Here is a 22,843-nt window from a genome sequence, read left to right on the forward strand (position 1 = left end):
GGCCCGTGGGACCCTCCTGCCCAGCCCCTGAGCTCCTGACCCGGGAGGATCGCCCATGGCCCCTCCCCCGCAGCTCCCCCTGCCCCGCAGCCTCAGCGCACCATGCTGCCAGTGTACTGTATTAAACTGCTCCAGGTAGGAATGTGCTCCTGGTAGCAGTTACGGAGAGCAATTTACTACACTACGCCGGCACAACGCTCTGGGCGGCTGGGCACGGTCTGGGCAGCGCGGCTGCAGCGCCGCCAGCCACCTGTGCTCTATGCTGCGCAGTAAGGGGGCAGGGAGCGGGGGGGAGCGGTATATAGAGGGCAGGGGAGTTCAGGGTGGTGGTCAGGGGGTGGGGGTGTGGATGGGGTCGGGGCAGCCAGAGGGCGGGGAGGGGGGATTGAATGGGGGCAGAGGTCCTGGGGGGGTAGTCAGGAAGGAGAGGGGGTTGGATGGGGCGGTGGGGGGCAGTCAGGGGCAGGGGTTCCAGGGACAGTCAGTGGACAGGGAGCGGGGGCAGGGTGGATGGGGCATGGGTCCTAGGGGGGCTGTCAGGGAACAGGGGGGTGGATGGGGCAGGAGTCCCGGGGGGGGAGGGCGTCAGGGGGTGAGAAGCAAGGGGGGGCAGATAGGGGGCAGGGGCACAGCCTCCCCTAACTGGCCCTCCATACAATTTCCGAAACTCGATGAGGCCCTCAGGTCAAAAAGTTTGCCCACCCCTGTTTTAGAAGTTGCACAAATTTCTGCCCATATGCAAGGCAAACTGTTATGAATTCTACACAGCTTCATATTTGCTATTTTAAAGCTCATACCAGCTTCAACATGGTTATGGAAAATGAGAATTACATTTCTAGTTCTATCCTTCCTATACTAAATTAAATACAATTTACAGATTCAGGGTTGTATATTCACAAATGGGACACTATGATTAAGAACCAGGAAGGATGTGCTAGAACTCCTAAGCAAAAGAAAAGTGTGCTTTTTTTTTCCCAAGGGCCTTCCCCTTTATAGCCTGTCACTTAGAGACGCCTCCCTGCATTTAAAAATATTCCATGCATTTGTGGAACTATTTTCCAGAACAAAACGTTATCATTCATCAGGAGCAGAGCAGTTTGCAGTATGAACAATTCGCTTTCGTTAAGTACCATATGGTTGCCCATAGGAAAATGCCAACATGTTTCAACTCTACAGCTGGGCCATGGTTCCTTTATTCATTGTGCAGATGGCTGTAATTGACACCACTACTAAAACAGGTCTCAAGCACTTCTGCAGGATCATTAGAGTAATTAGTTATTAAATACAGTTACCATTTTTAGAAAGCAGGTTTTAACGTTTGGCATGTAAAATGCAATATTTTGCTATAATGAAATAGGCTAAATGTTACAGGGAGGGGAAAAAACGTAAGCGGTTTTTCATTATTTTATCCAAATGACTAGGAAAACTGCAGGAGAAAAGCAAAGGACACAAAATCACTGGCTAAGGAATCAGCTGAAACAAGAAGTATTTTTTAAAAAGATCTTCAACTGTATAGAAAACTTTTGGGTCAGAGATAACAAGTCAAGAACAAATCCAGTATCCAGAAAAAAAAAATCCAGAAGCTACACATTTCTCTCTAAAAAGAAAAGGAGTACTTGTGGCACCTTAGAGACTAACCAATTTATTTGAGCATGAGCTTTCGTGAGCTACAGCTCACTTCATCAGATGTTTACCGTGGAAACTGCAGCAGACTTTATATACACACAGAAATCATGAAACAATACCTCCTCCCACCCCACTGTCCTGCTGGTAATAGCTTATCTAAAGTGATCAACAGGTGGGCCATTTCCAGCACAAATCCAGGTTTTCTCACCCTCCACCCCCCCACACAAATTTGTGTGTGGGGGTGGAGGGTGAGAAAACCTGGATTTGTGCTGGAAATGGCCCACCTGTTGATCACTTTAGATAAGCTATTACCAGCAGGACAGTGGGGTGGGAGGAGGTATTGTTTCATGATTTCTGTGTGTATATAAAGTCTGCTGCAGTTTCCACGGTAAACATCTGATGAAGTGAGCTGTAGCTCACGAAAGCTCATGCTCAAATAAATTGGTTAGTCTCTAAGGTGCCACAAGTACTCCTTTTCTTTTTGCGAATACAGACTAACACGGCTGTTCCTCTGAAACCTGACATTTCTCTCTGTTACCTAATCCCAGAGATGAATATAAGTTTACACATAGGATTTTACCATTCCAAGGCCTGACCTTTCCTGATCAGGTGTATTTATTTTAATTACCAGGAAGCAAACAAGCACCCATCCCATATTCTTGGGTGCACCGACATAATTCAATTTTCAGGGTAAATATCAGAACAGGCTGCTCTTCTGACTGTAAAAGTAATGTCATATTAACAGGATCAGAGCATTACAGGTCCACCTTAAGCAGCTTTTTGCCACTAGAACAGCAAAGGAAACACCCCATAATACACACAGTTAGCCTTCAGGTCAAATGTGTAGGTAAAGATGTAATAAAGCACACAGTAAAGCAGAGACATTTGGTCTCCTTGGTGTTAGAGAGTAACATCCAGCTGTCAGAGACAACAGCATGAGGAAGGGAATGTTCAGTCTTACAAAGAAGAACTATAAATTGCTTCCAATTGCCTAGTCATTGCCAACCAAAAGACATAACATTCATGTGAGGAGAACAATAGAAACTACTGCTATACTGGCAATTATAGCACTGTAAGGAAGGTTTGGTCAGGTTTCCATTATAAATCTCAGTTTGGGGTGTTTTATGATGTTACTTAAAATATTTGCTGCAGGCTGCAATCTGAGAAAAGGTCCCATATAAAAACCCCAAACACTTTCTTATATGACAGGTAAAAATAATCTATTCAAATATAGGACCCCCTCCCCAGAAAATAGTAACGTACAAAAGATGTGTTCAATTTCTTGTTAGATTTTGTTAAAGTACATCATGTACATATATAACTTTAATAATAAATAATAACAATAGTAATGTAGATCTTAAAAGCACAAAGAATGGTACACAATTAAACTGAAGTTATATATGTCAGATTGTTATTGTTCTGTGCTTACAGCTGAACCAGATTTCTTGACTATTTTCAGATGAGATGTAAAACAGAGATCATGAACACTACAGTCAGACTCAAGGCATCTATCCCATGGTAAGAGTGTTAACCCTAAGTGTCTTGGCCAAACTTCAAATCAGATAATTACATTCTGTCCTCCTACATTCCACAGAGTTTCAATTAGATAGAATATTCTTCTTTAATGTCCATCCTACAGTCATGCAGTGTGGCTGTGTGCTGTTCAAAGACTACCATGTCCTACCCCAGAGCTGCCTGCATTTCATAGCTGAGTGGAATGATTGCTGCATATATAGTTTATAAAGTGCTGTGGGAGCTTTCAGTACACAAAATTGGTACATTCACCGGTTTAAAACTGAAATTTTTTAGGTTGTCTATGATGTGCCCTACTGCATTACTTAACACACAGAACCTTGGTTTACCATAAAAGAACTTCTATTCTGCCAATTCCCCAAATACAAATATATAAAGATTTTTAGCACATTGATGTAATTCTCACATGCAGTAGCTGAACAGTCTAATCTCAGTTAAGAATTTTAGATATTTTTTTATTTACCTGCAGGCTAGTATGCATTTTTCAAAGTCTCTGAATACTTTATTTGATAGATCTTAATAGCTTGGAAGGTTATGTTAATCAATATTAAGTTGAGCCATGAAGGGGATTTCTAACCTTTAAATAACTTTTTTTCCTGAGAACAGGGTAGGAAAATCAATACACCATAGCTAAAAAGGGTTCTTGATAGATAAACAATGGAACAAGTTCCCAGTGTGATGCTGTAGCTAGGAGGGATGCTTGGATATGTAAGCAGGGGATTATCAAGTAGGAGTAGGGAGCAGGTAATAACCCTGAATATGGCATTAATGAGACCATTATTGATATACCGTGTCCAGTTTTGGTGTCTGTACTTTGAAAAGGATGTTTGAAAAATTAGAAAGGGTTCAGAAAAAAACAAGAATGATGTGAGCTCTGGAAAACATGCCTTATAGGAGAGATTTAAGAAGCTCAATCTATTTAATCTATCCAAGAGAAGGTAAAGAGGTGACCTTACCATGGTCTAAGTATCTACATGGGGAAGAGATTTCCAGCATTTTAGTCTAGCAGAAAAAGGCATAACAACATCCAGTGATTGGAAGCTGAAACTAGACATATTCAGACTAGAACTAAGGTGCAGATTTTTAACAGTGAGAGTAATTAACTATTGGAACCACTTACCAAGGGACCTTGTGGACTCTCCATCTCTAAATCCAGACTAGATGTCTTTCTAAAATATATATTACAGCTGAGACAGAAGTTATGGGCTTGATGTAGAGATTATTGGGTGAAATTCTTTGGCCTGTGTTATGTAGGTCAGACTAGAGGATCATACTGGTTCCCCCATTCTGGCCTTAAGTCTATGGATTAGTTATTAGAAAAATCTTGAATGTTATCAAAAGTCACTTAGTAGCATTTGACATTTCAGAGCACAGACTTGCTACGTATTCCAAATTCTATAATATAGACCTCAACCCTCCAGAGTTCTCTGTAATTGCCTTGTAGAGGGCGTTCGGAGCAGTTTGGCAATTGGTACAGATAAGAGGTTCCCAAATATTTTCAGTGCAGACTACATCTTATAGAGATATTTACTTATGGATCATCTCCTCTCCCATTTGTCACTGTGTAGACCTCATCTTACCCCTGTTCACAATCAGATAACATCCCTGTAGCAAGTACAGCAATTGCCTTCATGGAGAATTAATTTCCTGGTAATTATTTCATGTCTTTTAATGTAACTCAGCAGGTGGAAATATGGTATTAGCCCAATTTCTGCAGCCCAGCAGCAGTCTGAGAACCAATGGTACAACCAAATATGGAGAAAAACTGAAAAACTTTAAACTGTCAAAAAGGAAATGAAAAACCTCAAAGTTCAACCACAAGTTGCTGGGCTGGATGGTGTAAGAATCACAAGGTCAAACTTTATGGCCTGTATTATGCAGAAGTCAAATTAGATGATCATAATGATCTCTTCTGGTCTTCAAATCAATGAAATCGGGTTATCAGAGGGGAACAGCGTACATTGACTCTCGAGTCAGACTGCAAAAATGAATGATGGTACTCTCCCCCAAGCTCCACCCACTCATATGAAAATGAAATGCCACTAACATTAGATTGAGCAAATCTGCAAAACACGTTTATCCATCTTCTCTGTAGCATGCTTCTATCAGCAGTGAAACAATCGATGGCATTTAAATGGTCATCCTTAGTCTTCACAATTAACATCCTCTCAAAAATGAATGAAAAAGGGCAGTTCACAGCAATCAGAATAATTGTGTCAGGATGCCTGTAGATACTGGAAAATACCATTGCATTGGTTCGCATTTTGAAGGCTGTCTTGACAATTCATATGGCTAGAGGCAAACATGTTTTTAAACTGCCGGTTTAGATTCTGGAGCACAAGATGAAGCCAACAGAGAAAAAAGACCAGTTTTTACACTCTTGAGTTTATTATCTGCACTGTGGTATCATAATAGCCAACAGGAATTAAAATTTAGAGTTAAAAAATAAAAGCAGCAACACATACACACAGGCACAAAGGAGCTGCTGTTGAGAGCTAAATTATTTTACAAACGTGAGATTCAGACCTTATGAAAATATACATTTCCAAAATAAGAGAGCGTGGCAGTGGACAGCACCAGGCAATGCAACAATCTGAATATCTGTGTATTTCATGCATACATAGAGTTTCTCCATTGACTTCCCATTAGTTTTGTATAAGGCCTGAGGTGTTGAAATACTTTACTGAGAACTTTAACATCTCTGCAGGCTTTTCAGCATACAGGTATACCTATCAGGCACAAAGTATATTCATCTTTACTTCTCCAGGTTGTGGAGCTATAATTGTCAATTTCACTAAATGGGATGTTCTGTATCTTACTGCAAAAGAATAGAAAATAGAATACAAAGGAATAGATTAGAGAGGGAAACAGAGGAATAAAAAGCAATCATGAAGTTAATATAGATTTAGGAAAAGAGCTCAAATCAGAACTCTTGTTCCCCACAGATCAAGGCTTACCACTCTGACATTATTGGTTTTAATTTCAAGGTCTAATCAACTCCCTGGCTATTGTAACTTTCTTATTGACTGAAAGAGTGAGGAAGGGCATGAAGCAATTAGAAGTGAAAGAGTTAATAAAATGAGCTAAGGCTTAATATATAATGCTATTACGGTCCCTTTATAATGTCAGTAGGAAGTTGTTAGGCTGACATTCCACAGATGTTCATCCACACATATACAAGAACACAAACAAATCCCAGGGGATCCCTAACGTCATGTGTGGCATACAGAAACGTGAACATTCTTCATTCATCACATGTTTTCTCTTCCTCTTGCTGTGATAACAACCAAGGGAATAAAAAGGATGCCACTTCCAAAAGAATTAATCTAGCAGAAGAAATGTGGACTAATCTATCAAACAACAACGCAACCCAGGAAGTGGACAAGCAAAACCACAGTGAAATTATAGCAGTACAGTACCTTATATTGGGTAGAGCAATTATTTTTAAATATTATAGGTCTGCAGATTCCCATCTGTTCTACTGGATTTTCCTTTGTCTTTCAAGAAGAGAATAGAAACAATTTTACCATATCATTACAATCTTTCCTTTCAACAACAATTGAATGTTTATTTTAGATTGTACGTAAAAGGCAAAGCTCAGCCATTTAGATAAAAAAAAGTCTAACAATTAATTTCCTCCTTTAAACAAAAAAATAACAATAATCTGCACTACTACAGGTTCAGGTGGCCAGTATCTTTATTCCCCACAACCTCACAAAGATTGTCTTAGAAAGGAAGTTCTACTCATGATGTTTAGGACATAAGTCCAAAAGTTAAAAAGAATTTCTTCCTTGACTAAGTTTGAAAGTGTATTTGTAAGTGATTCTTCTTAATAAAAGCAGGCAATTATGAGCTAAGAGCCCGATCCTGCAACACTTACCAGGAGGATCACAAAGTTAATGTGCAAAAAGAAAAGGAGTACTTGTGGCACCTTAGAGACTAACCAATTTATTTGAGCATGAGCTTTAATGTGGTTGCATGTATGAAGAAGAGCTCCAGGATTGAGCCCTAAATGTGTGGTTGGGGCCATCTTGTTATAGTGTGGCACTCTTTTCAATCACAAGGGGTACTATCTGGTCATCAAGGAAACAAGTGTTACTACAGAGAAATTTCCTCCTCCCCTTACAAAGATGTGCAGTGAAAAAGGCTGTAAGAATGGCTGATTGAAAGACATCTGGGGGAGAACTGTTTTGGGCAGGAAAAACTAAATTACCTGGGGTCACAGAGCTGGGCTGAGCAACAAGCTGGGTTGTTTTCTCTGTTCACATTAGTGTGTGTGCATATGTGTCCACATGCATGAGTGTACATACGCTTGTGTTAAGTTGTTTTGTTATAAATGCAGTGTTGCCAACTCTTGTGATTTTGTTGCATCTGTCATGATATTTGGTGTTTTTCTTAAAGCACCAGTTCTTAGGAAACTGTGGCTAGGAAAGCTCAGTTTTCATTAAAAAGAAAAAGTAAGATGCAAAACCTCATGCTTGCAGAGAAAAGACTGAAAAATATTACCCCTGTATACCCGAAAGGCAAATAAAAGAATCCAACTTTGAAGAATAACCTCATGATGTTTAATCCAACCTCATGATATTTTGGGATCTGACTCAAAATTTTTGAATGCTTAAGGCTGGCAATATTGTAAATATTATTCCTTAGGGGAAACCCAAACTGGAACAACATGTAACTTGATTATCATGTCTGTGATAAAACTCTGTCCCATTCCAATTTCTAAAACTAGCCTAAATAAATAAAAATAAAGAGTGTGGGTGGTAAGTTAGGATGGGAATCGCAATCTTTTTACACATATTTTCACCTAAAGCTACGATGACATGACAACATATTTATTAATTGATGACATGAAATTGGTTCCTTATTAAGAGTGATAAACTCTAACAATGATCCAGTATTTTTAAGATTCCAAACTTGTACTTTAAAACCAGCACTGTTAAAAATCAGCATCACACATATCAAGAGAAGAGTTAAAGTCTTTACAGGTCTACGCAGGCCAACAATTTGATATACTCCTAACAAATGATTAATTATGTCATTTGAAATTAATCCCTCTTGCAGGGTTTGACAGCATTTGAGGTGGTGAAGAAAAGAGAGAGAACATGAAAAGTAAAAAGTGAGAGTGAGAAAGATAATCAGGGAAACAGGAGTAAAACAAATAGGGTTCAGTTCACTGCTTCTAATTCACAGGGAAAGTATTTATAGATGTAAGGGTCACTGTTAGCCTGGTTGGTAAACAGCAGCAGCTGGTTCAAATTCTGCCTCTAGGATTTCATTCATTTTTACTGCTGACAAATACACTCAGTGAATCAATGCCAGCATAACGTATCGTCTGCACAGGCATAAAAAAATAGAATAATTTGAAAAAATAACCTAGACACTATGCAGGGAAAGAAGATATTCAGCCTAATTTCAAACCAATTCAAGTCTCATGGGTTTGGAAATGCCGTAGGCTGCATGTGTGAGCTTATCCATGGTCACATTCCTCCTCATGCTCTGCTCAACAGCATTTAAATGTAAGTTATTCTCTATAGGATAACGCACATTTTACTTCCTAGAACAAAACACTGATGTTACCAAAAGTAACCTCCTAGGAATCTTCTTAGAACTCATACTAGTGACCTCATTGTCCTACTGCAACCAGAATTAGCAACATGCCATCCAACAATTAATCTTAAATCTCATTGCTTAACATTCATCAGCCACTTTGACCACTTCAATAAAGCCCAAATAACAGTGGAACTGTCATTTCTGGAACTCTTTTGCCAGTCTGTTTTAGCTAAAAATCTGTAATATGTACTTGAACCACAATTATGAGAATGGCTAAGGACAGAGAACAGAGTTTACTGTCACTGCAGTGCACGTTGGAACAGGTGATGAGGGTGGCTTTATAAATATGGCATGCCTTATTCCAACCTTATAGTTTATGGGTTTCTAGAAAAGGTATGGAACTTAAAAGAATATATTTTTGAGTGTGCAGAAGAAGATGGGGGGTTCCTTGTAGCAATTTTTCCAAGGCTGTGAATAGCCTGTTTAGAATACAGCTAAAATAAGAAAAGGCTACTTAAACTAATCCAAGATGTCCCTACTGGGCGGAACTGTACTTTGCATATGTATATGCGCACCTTCATGAACAGAAACAGTATGCGCATGATTACTGCGTAGGCAACATTATTTCCAGTTTAGTGGAACATGATGCAACCGTTATGTATCATCTGAGACCACCACAAGGGATGTGCTTGCTGAAGCAGCCTCCTCGCATCAAGTCATACAACTCCTAGTGCCTATATACTACGGTGATTGGTGTGCCATAAACAAAAGACAGAAAATTAACATATACTCTTGGAATGTGAAATGGTGCTTTCAAAGGAAAACTGATGGTTTCAATGTGTGCAACTAGACACCCGATATTGATATGCCCATGGTCTGAAGAGGGCTGACCAGTTGCAGAACGATTAAAGCAGTGGTCCCCAAACTTTTCAGCATCATACCCTCCCTTACCTCTGTCCGTACAGGGGATGCCGACAGAGGTAAGGGGGCCAACGCTGGGGCCGCAGCTGGAGGCGGGTCTGGGACTAGGGGCGGGGCTGGAACACAGCTGGGAGCGGAGCAGGGCTGGGTGGTGCTCCCTACCTACCCACTCCAGGGAGGCTGGGCAGGGCCACACCATGCCCCCCAAACATTCCTCCATGCCCCCCTGGGGGGCATGCCCCACAGTTTGGGGATCTCTGAATTAAAGGTTTTAAGGGATGCTTAAACCAACATACTACATGTTTGCAACACTACTGGTTCTGAGCGTCAAGAGCGTAACGTGCTTTGGCAGAAAAAACAGAATAGATAGAAAAACCTGGCACGCAAGAAAGGCATAAAAGTAACTATATGACAGGTGCTCCCGTAGATCTCACTTCCATGCTCCACGCAACACTTCATGGGTCTGATAGTAGCAACAATTTCCAGACTCAGGATTTTACAGACATCAGCTTTTGGAGAAATCTGGCACAGACGTCCCTGTGCATCATCAATCCAGCCACCAGCTGAGCAGTCCATTCATGTCCCAACCTCCCAAAGATTTTATATATATAAACACTGATTCTGGCTGCCCTCCAGCTCACAACCCACTCTGCCTTAATAATTAGAAATAAAACAATTCCAGAACAATTCACACTCAAATAGGGTAATCTGTTTTCAGGGTCTGCTCGTTTGTGCCACACAACACAATGTATCATCCAGTTTTTGTGGAGCTGCTGGCCAGCTGAGCTGCTGGAACTGACAGCAAGCTGGGTGAAGTCCCACTAGATGGTCCTGAGGTCTGTCACACAACATTATTTCCACCTTACTCTCCATGAAGCCTCCCCAGTGAGCAAACATTGGAGCCTAACACTACCCTGCACACGCACGCAGTCAGACCTCATGCAGAATCAGAGTCCGGGCACAGACACAAGCAGTAAACTTACAGGCTACACAGCTGAATTGCTACCATATGGCTACCGATCCAAATCGCAGGGTGGTCTGCCTCACTTAGTGACCCCAGCAGGAAACTGCATCAGAGCAGAGATTATTCCTTTGCTCTTACTCTATTAACCCATGCTGCCTCTCATATTACTAGCTATCCCTGAGCTGGCCTGAGGTCAGAGGTCACGCTGGCTGCTCAGCAGAGAACCTGGCTCAATTCCATGCAATGTACTGCAGGGAGCAAGTATAACCCACACACCTCCTGTGTGTGGTGTTCTGTCCCATCTAGTGGCAGAGAGAGAGAGAGAGAGAGAGAGAGAGAGAGAGAGAGAGGAGTTTGCTCTACAGCCTTAGCTAACATCCAGGTGGCTTTTAGCTCGTGCAGTAGAGGATCATGCACTAAGCTCCAGAGGTCCCAGGTTCAATCCCGATGACTGGGGTCTATCGGTGTTACACAAACACCAACCTGAGTTCTATCAGCAGTACCCTGGGCATCCCTGCTCTGTCCAGCTGTGAACTGATCTTGGGTCTTCCTAAAAATCAAGGAACCGATGGCCATAGTATTTCCAGACCTTGAAGGCCAGTCCTGGGTGACTGTGAGAGACTGACAACCGTTAGGAAAATGAAATCGGTGATAAGCTTTCAGCCCTGGTGGCCACTGTGCATTAATTATGTTGGTTTACATTTTGAAGGTTATTTGCAAAGAAGAAAGGCCTAGACACATTTTTAATGTAAAGTTAAATATAAGCTTAAATTTTCCTTTATACTTATAAACAGCCACCTCCCCTGCCCTGCCCTGCAACTCCATTAAGAGAGGCCCGTTGTCACAGGTCAGCACTGATAGCATGGCAGGCAAGCCAGCAGAGATCAAGAGTGCTAACAGAAAATGCAGCATGTCTGCATTTTTTTAAAGTGAACCTGCCAAGTTTTAATTACATACACCTGCTGGAGACATAGCATCGTTATCTAATGAATCAGACAACGGTTAAAATATCTTAGTGTGCGTGTCAGGGGTTAACTGCTTGTACTCTTTCCTCTGTCTCTCTCCCATGTGGTGCCCAGCCTCTCGGCACTTTGCCTCAACAATTTTATAGGGTGCAGGATAGAGGAAAAGGACTGGTACCCTACTGCTGTCCCCTTCTTGTTATATCAGGAAGAACCAAAAGTTTGTGTGCAGAACTATCTCAAGACATGTTAACAATCCCAAATGCAGATGTTTCACTACAAGAACTTCATGATCACTAGCACGGAAATGGTTCCACACAGAACCCAAAATAGACCTATGGGTCAGAAAAGTGCATATGCAAGCAGAGTTATCACTGGCCTGGACGGTCAACAAAAATACCCCTATTGCAAAACTCCTTTTCTTCCTCCCATGCTTTTATTTAGGGAGGGAAGAGTGAACTCCCATCAGAACCCTTCATTTACCACATTTTTCAAATATGCCATCAGGTACATTACACATCAATTTACAGTATAATCCAACAGTCGTTAAGGCAACTGGTTACTAATCTAAAGCATATTTATGTTGTAAATATTTCTACAAGTTGGAGATTCTGCTGGATCCCCTCTGCCTGCCTTCTCCCCTGTGCACTCTAGAGAAACTGCTATCAAAGTCCCGAGTGATCGTTTCCTGGCTATGTCTGAAGGACTGGAATACATCCAGACAGACCTTCCTTGACCTTTTTACTACCTTTTATATACATACCTTTGATAATTTCCCCTTCCCGACATTCCATCACTCTTCTATCTTGGTTCTCCTCCTATCTCCCAGGCTGCTCTGTCAGTCTCTCCTCAAAGCAGAGGAGAAGAGGAAGAGGTCACCCTAAGACAGAATGTAGAGGAAAAAGAAGAGGAGGTGAAGAACACTGAGGGACTCCAATAGATGGAGATTGGAAGAACAGAAATTGCTGCCCAAGCAGATAGAGAATATGTATCTGGAGAGACTGGAGGATAATGAAGAGAAGACAGAGCTGCAGAACCAAGAGCAGACAAGATGCCAAGGAGGAAGGAGAGATTAACAACCTAAAAGTAAAAGGAGATGGAATTCAGGCCTCCAGACCTAGTCTGGAGAAGTCCACTGGAACTTTGGTGAGAGCAGTGCACATGGGGTAGCAAGGGGAAATGGCAGACTGGGGCAGAACTAGCAGTGAATCTGCAGTGAAGAAGTTCATGTGGCTGTTGTTGACAACGTGCTAGACATGTTTATAAGTGAAGGGGACAAAAGGAGATTGTGTACAAAGAAAAAATGGTCAGCTTTTCCAAGGATACCAAGGTATATTTGTACACAGAGAAACAAAAGGTTCAGCGTGAGGAAGTAGAAAGGATAGCAGGACAAAGGAGAAGGAGCTAGGGCCAAGCAGCCAGATAGAGGAGTTGGAAGAAAAGAGGAGTTGGAAGATCTCAAGTTTGGTAACTGAGAAAAATGTAAGGAGAGGAAGTTGGAAGAGGAGCATGGTAGTAGACGGGAGTAAATGGGACAGAAAAATATAATTTGAGATCCTGCCAATCTTCTCCTTTACAATGTTGGCAAGATCGTGGATATGAGAGAGATGATGTAGGGGGGAAAAGGGCTTGAGGAGGTAGCTGAAGGTGACAAACAGGTTATGGGGACTTCAGGCATTGAACTCAATGAGGGAGAAGCAGAGTTGCTTTGTGAGTGAGGGGGCAGTGATAAAAGAAGAAAACAGGCATGTAATGGAGGAAATCTACAGGGTCACATGATTCTTCTCGTGGCATTTGGTTGTACGGTAGTAGGAACAGAAAAAATAGGCAAGAGGGATTAGCCAAGGCCGGGTTTTGTGAGATGACAGTGCAGTGAGGCAATTGTGGAGTTCACAGAGGACAGGAATGGAACATGAGTAGCAGAGAACTCAGGGATGCTGATGCATTAGATTAGAAGTTACAGAGGAGGCAGGAAGAACGTTTAGGTGTTGGAGGGAATCACACAATACTGACAGAAATAGGACAGTGATCAGAAAGAGGGGAATTCTGTGATAAAAAAAGTAAGAGAAGGAGCAGTGCTGGTGGAATGAAGATGAATGAGTGGCCATTTTCATGAATGACAGCACTGATTCAGGATCAAAGGTCAGTTGAGGATGTGAGGGCCAGAATGTAGGAGGCTAAATGGTGAGAAGGAATGCTCGTGTGAAAAGTAATGTAATAGAGGATCAGTGGAAGAATCCGAGGCAAAGAAAGAGGAAGAGCGATACATCATAAATTAGAAAGGAAGCAGGAGGGAAGACATGCCAAACTGCTGCATGGAACAGAGAGGGAAGAGGAGTCGGACACAGTAGTGCTAAAAGGAGGAGGAATGCGCCTGCAGGAGAAGGTAGGAGCATCTGGCCAGAACAGCAGTAAGATTCTCCGAATTTTAGAAAGAGACAGACACTGGTACAAACCCCAGCCTATGCTAGAGAAATATTTCATCATTGTGAGAGAATTTCCTCTCACAATGGATATTGCTTCCCTCTACTCCCAAATACTACAGAACAGAAACACTCAAAACAGGATTTAAACATAGCCAATAAAAGGTGTTTGTGATAGACTGACCATATCCTGTAACATCCTAAACAAACCTTATAGAATTAAGATTAACTTAATTCAATGAAGTTTAACCTTGCCTAATTAGAGTTAATACCTTTGGGGTAACATAGTATTAAAAAGGCAATTGTGTATATGTTATTGTGGCATTGTATGTGCCTTCTCTAGCAGGAGTGGGATGCTAACCTATTTCCACGGTTATCAGCCCTTTGAAGCCACCCTGTAGAAAGGTGCTCACATAATAGTTCAAACTGGATTCTCCAGAGACCAACTGACAAAGGATTTTTGAATAAATAACTTGGTTTTACACTGGCTCAGGATCGTCTTCCTGATCCAGCAAATGGATAGGATACCTGGTCTGGAGAGAGCTCCAATCCTTAGGAAGGATTGAAAGGCTTGGGCCTACTGAGGCCCCGTAAGACTGTGTGCTTGTTCTGAGATGAAGCTGCGGTGAACTCGTACCCACAAGGAATTCCTGTGTGTGAGAATTTGAAGGACTGCTCCTTCCAGAATCCATGTTAGGAGTGGGGTGGACCATGATAAGCTTATTAGCATGCATGTGGGTTCTTGAATTGTTTTAATCTGTTTTCTCTGTAGTGCTTTTTTACCTTAAGAAAGAGCTGTGTGGTACTTATTACTGTTGACAATCGCTCTGTTATCAATCTCTGAAGAGAAAGCAAGCAGGAGTTTTTTGAGCAGCTTGTCTCTGCTGGGAATAACACAACTGAAGGCAGGGAACTATGAAGCCTGGAAATAACCCAGTCAGAAGGGCCAGTCAAGGGTCCTAACCCAAAAAGGCAACAGCGGGGTGCTGGAAGCCTGACAGTGGGTGGTGCCCTTGCTAGACCACTGAGGGGAAATAGAAGGTGCAGTTGCCCTGAACAATGACTGTGTTAATATTTACAAAACTAAATGTCCTTAAATTGATGAAAAACTGTGCACTATACATGTGTTTATCCTATATTTGATAGCCTCTAATAACATTACCAAATTTTTAAAAGGGCAGTGGTCATTAAAATGGCTCTTTCAAAATCAGTGTAGGGCACACATTTCCTGAGGGCTTTAATTAGATGACACTAGATTGCATAAACTCACATTTTCCCAATACCCCATAAACTGCAGCTTGAGAAGCTTATGGAATTGACCAGGACCTAGATCCTGTCCTTGCTAACAGTGGTGTTTTACATGCAGTGGCTATAGCAGCAGTATGAAACTGAGCAATTGTGACTGCAATTCTATTCAGAAGAGAGCAAAATTTAAGTCCATTCTCTCCTTCAGCTTCCAGTACAACATAATAATGCTATAAATATGGGAAAGGAAAGAACCAGGACAGCAGATGAGAAATGGAGAGGCTGTATGGCACCAAATAGGTCAGACAGATGGAGCATTCCCAACACCAAAACTTAATGTTTTTTTGAACAAGAATATTTTCTGATCTGTCATCAAAAAGTATGATCTATGGAAGAGAAGGTGGTTCCCCACTACCTCTCAGAGTTCTTCCTTTCCACTTAATTAGTAAATTTAAATATTTTTAAATTTAGTAAATTTAATTAGTAAATTTAAATACTTTTAAATTCTGATACTCTGTATAACATGTTCAACAAAAACAAACGTTATACAAAAAGTGCATCCCAAGGTACCTACTAACCTTCTCTTGCGCAGAGGTTATTGCGGCTAAGGTTCGGAGCCGCAACCTCTGGCTCCTGCATTGTGTTTCCTTGTTACACTGCTCTGCTCTGGTAGAAGCTGCATATAATGGACTAAAATCCTAATCTGTGAAAGCACTCTGTGCCAGCGCTTCAGAGATCACGATTTTAGTCAATTTCACTTTGCTGCTTCTAGGGCACACAGCAGAGCGGCATATCAGGGAAGAACAAATTAAAAAAACCCCACAATATGCAAAGAGAGAGACAGATACAAACAGAGGGTTGAGGGGAGGCAGGTAACATAATATGAAGGAAAAGGGTATAGAGCAGGGTTGTGAATGAACAGGAACCCTGGCCTATTCCCTCCCTAATAGCATAATACCTATAGCCACAATAAATCCATAGTTTTCTGAGAGTTTGAGTGACCCAGGGAATGTTTCTAATTATTTGGTTTAAAAAATAAAATCAGGAATAGGAGAGTCTTGACTACACCCTGGGTGTGCTACAGAGAATCTATTACAATTTCATGAAGAGGGTTGTTTTTTTCCCTTAACATTAAAAAATCAAAATTATACTGTCAAGGCTGGAAGAACTGAAATTTCACCTACCAACTCAGTTTTTATTTGAATGCACATTTTACTGTCCCACAGACAAGAGACTGGTGTAACATAAAGAAAAGTGCCCTGGAGGATCAATCACTCAGCAGTTGTTTTTTTAATTCAAGGCATAATGGTCTCTATTTAAGAAAAACACCAAACCAATCTGGACCAGCAGTAACTGCCCAGGAATTGCAATAGCTCAGACTTCACTGCATATTAACTATGAGCACCTGTGTGCTGCAGGCCTCATTAATGGGGCAAAGATGGATTTTTCCAATCACCAGGAGAGCAGTATGATTGTAACTAGTAACTAGACTGTAAATAATTTTTAAAAAGGTACATTTGGCTTATTGACTATGACAAAGTCTATGTACCAGAGTGATATATTCTAAACTTTGGACCTCAAAAGGGTTATCTCTGCTGCCAAAAATCTACTTTAAGTCCCCTTACAGGCTAAGAATATCCTTACATAGGATTAGTATTATATACTGGTAATACTCTTAGAAATGAAAGCTGATTGAACTTTGTCCCTTGGGAGAGTTTAGACAGGACATCAGCAGTCCAGTGGACTGCTAACCTAGAACACTTTGGCAGCCAAGGTCATGATTCCGCCATTGGCCAGCAGACTAACAGTAGTGACGCAACTTAATCTCATGGATAGGAGTCAGGAGACACAGGCTTCGTTACCAGTCTCTACTACTAGCTGTAGGAAACAAAAGTTACGGGAGAGATGAAGTTAAAAATGGAACCAAAGCTAAAATAAATAAAAATACTTTTCACAGACTCCCTTGGGAACTGAAAGGTGGGCCTGATAACAATGGGAGTGAGAAATTAAAAGAATGTGAGGGGGAGAAACTGTACAGAAAAAATGGAGCCAGATTTCCACTGTCATTTATCCCGGACAGAGTGTTCACTCTCAGCCCTTGGGGACAAATGGGGGGGGTGGGGGGGGAGGCGCAGGAGCGGCCCCAGGACCTAAATGTATCAGAATTAGTCCTTCCATGCTCTCCCACACTTTCTGGAGTGGGAAAAAAGGAGGGGAAGCAACTTCCTGCAGCCCTGAAAGAGCTGCAGCTTGCTTACTTCCTTGTGCTGTTCAAGTTGCACTGGCTGGCAAATTGGGACAGAAGGAAGGGAGAAAGAGGGAAAAGGTAGACAAGGCCTTGAATCTCACCTTTGCTATCCTCTAGTTCACAAAGACAGCATCCAGAGAGCATGGGGCTACACTCTTCACCAGCCCAGAGGATATGGGTCTTAGCCAAGCAGTGTGGTGGAATGGGCCTTACTCCCCCTCTGTGAGGAAGTAAGACAAGGGCACAATTTAGCTTTAAAACAACTACACAAGGTCATACTGGAACTCAGTATCCAGGTCAGGCATGGAACCCATGTCTTACTAGTGCCGTGCTTCAGCCACTAGACTGCTGACTAGTACCTGTGGGTTTATCCTGCTTTGGGACACTATAGGAATAGCATGTCAGGAGCATTTATGGGAGTCGTATTGTCATAAGGTCCCTGTTAGGTCTTTCCCTCCTCTAACCCAACATGGGAACAGTTCCCTCATTCACCAGTCTGATGAGAATAGCTCAATGTATCCCGTGAGCCTAAAACCCACATTCTCACGTAAGACAGTTTCAGGTTCTCAAACTCACATTCTGAGGCAATTTAGACCTGTTCTCTGGTCATTCCCCTAAAACTGGGAAGCCTTCAACATCCTAATACTGGGTCAGGAAAGGTGAAGAAGAAGCAGAGAAATTTGATCCATCCTAGACTCAGAGCTCTGGGCCCTAGCAAAACACTAACTGAGAAAAAAAGGAAGCTTGTTTATCAGTATTGACTGGTTTCCACTCTCCTTCTCCAAGATCTTTTCCTAGCCCTCAGTGACACAGTGGCCTATCATTATTGTTACCTTTGCAGCAAAAGCCTTGGGATGAAGAAGTACAAACAAGGCCCAAAGCTGCTGGATTCAGGCCTGATCAGTCACTATTTATAACTTTCCACTACAGTATTATATATATAAAACAAGAGTTGCTACATTGAACCAGGTTTAGCTTCTATTTACAGAGCCCTTTTTATTAGGAGCATACTGCTCTTCAAGTACCTTAACAACTGTCACCTAGATGCTCATTTTCTCTGTACTTGGCCTAGCACTTCTGAACATGTTAAAAATCACACATAAAAGTTATAGTACCCTAACAATCAGGAAACAAGAGTCACTTAAAGGTTTGAATTCAAGCACTAATGGATTTCCTCCTAAGTTAGGAAACATTTATATATTGCTGATTTACTGCAGGTGCAGTAACTGAATTTGTACTTATACACACCAGCTGCAAGCAAATCAAGAAAAAAAGCTTCACAAAGATACAGAGGACTTGATGTAATTTGGGCTGAGACAGAATTTCCACACACAAGTGAACAAAACAAATGGGAATTTATAATTTTCTCTGTCACAGCTCATAACTTTTAAAGGTTAGAATTTCACAGCCACACTGGAATGGAATTTTATGTGTTTACATGGAGTGGAAATAAGGTATCCCTGCAAATAGTTTATAGAACCTTTTCAGGCATCAAAATAACCCAAACGTAACTCTTTTGCAAAGAGTATTGACCAATTGTGTCATCTAATAGGCAACTCCCCAACAAGCTTTTATTTTATTTTGATTTATTTAATTACTTACTTATCTTGGGAGAGATCAATGCTTTTCACTTTCTCTTTCCTCCACGGAGACTATTCTTAAGCAACAGATATTTTTCCCTTTTAAAAACCCCAATACGTTTTGTTTTTGTACAATTTCACTTCTGCAAGAGAACAACAACTGAGTCAGGCACATTCTAAAACAAGACGCCACAGTGACTTTAGCCAGGAAATATGAGGTGGCAGAGATCCAACATGGCTGGTGCTCGAGGTGAAAGAAAAGGGTGGGAATGGATTCACAGGAGAGGAATAACAGAAAGGATGTACAATCCCCTACTACATGTCTGATTGAGGGGCCCCCTCTACAGAGGAACGCAGAGGGAATGAATTGATAATTCAATCTTTTGGCTGTATTCAAAGGCTGCCAAAAAAGTGTTAATTGTCATATTCACTTCTGTGATGTGGTCATACCAACAACTCATTTCCTATACCACAAGTCACAAGAAACAGTTGACAGATGGCAAGGACTTCAGGTCTCCACTGACCTAGGCTGGTTTTGACAAGTGACCTGGAAGTGATGCATTCAATCTCTTATTTTCACTTCCCCTATGACATGCTGTGCTAACATTAGAGTCTCTTCTTCTTTAGGCTAGATCTGCCTCACTTGTTGTGCTTTTTATGCAAAGCCTGTGAGCAAACAGGAGTGAACTGTTTCTTGGCTTGTGTGACTAAAAGAATGACACAGCACATTCACTTTTTAGCATACATCTTCCCACGTGACTACAATGAATAAGACCAGAGCTCAAATCTCAGGCTTGGTCTTTGGCTCCTAACGCCATACCACAGCAGTGTGGGAAGAACTAAAGATTCCTGCCAGTGCAGCTGCTATTCCTGCAGTATTTCTGAGGAAAGGGAGACGCGCTTCTGCCCAGTGCTTTGAGAGTGATATCATCATCTGAGCAAGCCAAGAACAGTGGGAACACATGAGAAACTAAAAACGAACACTCCTCCTGACAAAGTAAATAGTCATGCACAGCCTTTACAGACAAAGTGCCTTGCCCTGAATTGTTCACAATCTACAGGGCCACAGGAGTTTGAGCAAGGTTTAAAGATATAAAGAAAAAATGACCCAGTGGTTTTGGTGCTAGCCCGGACGTGGGAAATATGGGTTCAAACCTTGCTCTGCCACAGGCTTCCCGAGTGATCTTGAGCAAGTCACTTAAGGGCATGCCTACCTTTTGATATGGGGTGTAATTTCCAGCTACAGAAGACATATTCATGGGGGTGAGAAGGGCTAGCCACCCCAAGGAGGTGTTTAGGGTCTTTGATGTAGATGTACTTTGGGTGGCTAGCCACTCGCACTGCCATGGCTACACTATTTTTTGAAAACTAGCACGTGTGTCTCCTCAAACTGGGAATTACACCCTAGCTCAAAGTGTAAACCTACCTACAGGCCTGGTTCACACTAAAAAGCTAGGTCGACCCAGCTACGTTACGAGAGGGATGTGAAAAATCCTCACCCCTGAGTGACGTAGTTAAGCTGACCTAACCCCTGGTGTAGACAATGATAGGTCGACAGAAGAATGCTTCTGTTGGCCTAGCTACTGCCTGTCAGGAAGGTGAATTAACCACAGTGATGGGAGAACCCCTCTCATTGCTGTAGTGAGTGTCTACACGGAAGAGCTCCAATGGTGCAGCTGCAGAGTTTCAAGTGTAGAAAAGCCCTAAGTTTCTCTGGTTCAGATCCACAAAGGAATTTAGGTGCTGCAATGCTGAGCATTGCAACAGCTAACTTTTTGGCACCTAGCAAATCACAGGAGTCTGCTGAGATCCACGAAGTCTGAGTTAGGTGCCTACGCTTCCTCTACAATGCATGGAGAGAGAATGGGATTAAAAAAAAAAAAGCCACCACACATGGTTACCTAAGCTAGCCAATAGGAGAGGCCAGTGAGACCAGTGTGTCTTAAACCCCGTTCATGGAAACGGGCACCTAAGGCCAGGCTGCAGGGAGGTGCTTATCTCTGGTTAATGATTCACAACCGGGAACCCCACTCTTGGTGTCAGGCAACTTACATGCCTATGTGATTTCTTGTAAGAATAAGTTAGGCGCTTGCTCACGCCACACAAAGCGGGGTGGGAGGAGTAGAGCGGCTCATTGGAGCAGGAGGGCAGGACCCTGGATCTGCCTCCTCCCAGGTGTGGGCCTGAACCACCAGACTAGAGTCAATTCTCTCTCTCTGGCCCAATCAGTCGTTTAAATTATTTATTCAGAGCAGAAGAGGTGAGACGGAGAGAGCCATACACCAGAATATCTGAAAGCCCAGTAGTCACAGCGCTCTCCTGAGAGGTTGGCGACCCCTGTTCAAATCCTTTCTTCCACATCAGGCTTTTTTTTGGGGGGGGGGGGGGGTGAGGGGGGGACAACACGTTCTATGGTCTGTGTTATACAGGAGGCCAGACTAAATAATCACAATGGTCCCTTCGGGCCCTGGAATCTATGAATGATCTGCCTAGTACAATGCCATCTCTCTCTTTTTTCTGAGACTCAGGCACAGCTTCTCCTTCACTTTTTTACAGTTGGGTATGATTCCTGATGATCTGAGGAAACCTCTCTCGTGGTTCCTTGTATTTTGGATTTTGGAGGAGCAAGTACCTCTATCTCAACCTCTCTGTCACACTGCAGAAGTCACTCCTCCCTGGGTTTACACTGTGCTTTTGTGCCTCCCAATTTCCACTGCTAGTTCATGGTCACCAATTCTGTATTTGATCAGTGTCTGCCATAATTCTGCACACTTCACTGTGGTGAGACATCTGCTAGTGCGACAGTTCTGTGCATGGATCTGGAGCATTAAATTCATTTCAGAAAACTGAGAACAAAGAACATGTACCTGAAAAGCAGGCTGGTGCTGAAACCAATTGGAAAGAGGGATTAACTCTCATCTTTTCTGACACTGCATTATTATCATATCAATTTTACAGATGGGAAATAAGGATGCTCGGCCCCTATGGAAAACAAAGCCACTCATTTAATGGTCTAGCTTTAGATACCCATGTTCGGAAAAACCCAAGGCCACAGAGGAAGTTGTTCTCACCCAGACTGAATTAAGGCATTGGGAATTCATGAGTTCCCTTCTCTATTCAACACAATTCAGCTGCTTAAGGCTAGGTCATGCCTCTCTATTTACACTATTGCCAAGCTGATCAGTGATGTACGGGCTCTAACTGGTAGCTGGCTAGAGGTTGGCAGATGCAGTTGCAGAAACTCTATGATCTCAGAAAACAGACAAAGTTTTAAAAAGCAGGCATCAATAAAAATGCACAGAAATGCTCCTAGGGCCGCAAGAGGTCTATCTGACCATATTATGAATAACAACCTTCTGTAAAGTGCTCATGCAGCACAAAGCTGTAGCAGGCATGGTTACTAACATAGGAAAATGTTGGCTTAATACTGCTTGGACACTCTATATCTCCAAAGCATTTTACAAATATTAACCAATCATCTCCCTTTTATAGATGGGGAAACACAGGTACAGAAAGATTAAGTGACTTGTCAAAGCAGTTGGGGACAATGAATGGCAGAACCTGCCAAAGAAACAAATATCACCTGACTCCTAATCTGATGCTAATTCCTCAGACGACCTGGGGTGAAATCCTGTCCCCACTGAGGTCAATGGCAAAACTGTCATTGCCCTCAGTGGGACCAGGATTTCACCCACAGTCTCCCCAACACACTTTACAGTAAACAACGAGAGCTGCAATTGGGTGGCACATCTTCAGAAAGCTCAGAAACTGTTATTTTTAACCCTTTG

The 22,843-nt window shown here is 42.1% G+C and overlaps 1 protein-coding gene across 12 annotated transcripts in view; it reads right to left on the reverse strand.

The window, feature by feature from the left end:
* Positions 1-22,843, reverse strand: part of KLHL29 (kelch like family member 29) — a 598,483-nt gene that overhangs the window by 446,122 nt on the left and 129,518 nt on the right. For 2 of the 12 annotated variants that reach the window (XM_075126384.1, XM_075126389.1), the window contains 2 exons: positions 17,577-17,695; positions 12,323-12,439 (listed from right to left, as the gene is read on the reverse strand). The exons of 8 other annotated variants lie outside the window; for them this stretch is intronic. The gene's annotated coding sequence lies outside the window, so the exon portion shown is untranslated. The remainder of the gene's footprint in view (positions 1-12,322; positions 12,440-17,576; positions 17,696-22,843) is intronic. 2 more of the 12 variants (XM_048845630.2, XM_075126385.1) reach the window with 2 other exon arrangements.

This window comes from Caretta caretta, chromosome 3 (assembly GCF_965140235.1).
Source record: "Caretta caretta isolate rCarCar2 chromosome 3, rCarCar1.hap1, whole genome shotgun sequence".
NCBI classification, from domain to species: Eukaryota; Metazoa; Chordata; order Testudines; family Cheloniidae; genus Caretta; species Caretta caretta.